Source organism: Pseudopipra pipra, chromosome 1 (genome assembly GCF_036250125.1).
Source record: "Pseudopipra pipra isolate bDixPip1 chromosome 1, bDixPip1.hap1, whole genome shotgun sequence".
NCBI classification, from domain to species: domain Eukaryota; kingdom Metazoa; phylum Chordata; class Aves; order Passeriformes; family Pipridae; genus Pseudopipra; species Pseudopipra pipra.
Window position 1 is genome coordinate 406,842 of NC_087549.1, and position 891 is coordinate 407,732.

Genomic DNA, 891 nt, shown 5'->3' on the forward strand with positions numbered 1-891 from the left:
GGAATGTCGTATCAGGACACAGCTCTAGGTGTGAACCTGCCCCTCAGGTCCTGCTAAAGGCAAGTTTTCTTGGTTTCAGGAGTCAATCCCGTCTGGTATTGGTGCACAAGGTGAGGGGTTCCCGTGCTCCTTCCCTGCATTTCCCTCCATATATAACAGCAGGCAGGTGTCTGGAATACCAGTAGGATTCTCTTTAAGGACTGTCTGCTGACAGAGAGAAGGGGCTGTCATGGAAGCTGCAAACCACAAATTTAGCTGTGTGGAGTCATCTCTGGGGAACCTGCCCTTTGGAATTCCTGGGATAACCGGAGGGTGGAGAACACTGCTTTCCAGCCTTGTCCTCCTGCCACCAGCTGCTTCTGGAAACAAATGGCTGGAGGAGATAAAGCTGTGCTTGTAATTCAGTGCCACTTCTGCTGCTGGTACGTGTGGGTTTGGTTGACTCTGTGCTTACAGTCACCATTAGTGACACCATGAAAGACCTCAAAGCCAGAGTAGTGCAGGATCCCCCCCACGCCACAGCCACCACCACGGGAGTTTGGTTTGCCCATCTTATTAGGCCCTTGGGCAAAGCCACCTTCACTGGCCTCAGGTCCATGTGTCCTACTGAATCATGTCTTGACACTGCAGGAAAGAGCTTATCCAGATGGGAACAGCCTTTCTTTTGGGAGAAATGGGACAGCTGTGGGTGGTAACATTTCCCAGAACAGGTTCATAGAATCTCAGAATGCTTTGGGTTGGAGGGACCTTAAAGGTCACCCAGTCCCACCCCCTGCCATGGGCAGAGACACCTTCCACTAGCCCAGGTTGCTCCAAGCCCCATCCGACCCGGCCTTGGACACTTCCAAGGACAGGGCTGCCACAGCCTCTCTGGGCAGAGGGCAAAGTCCT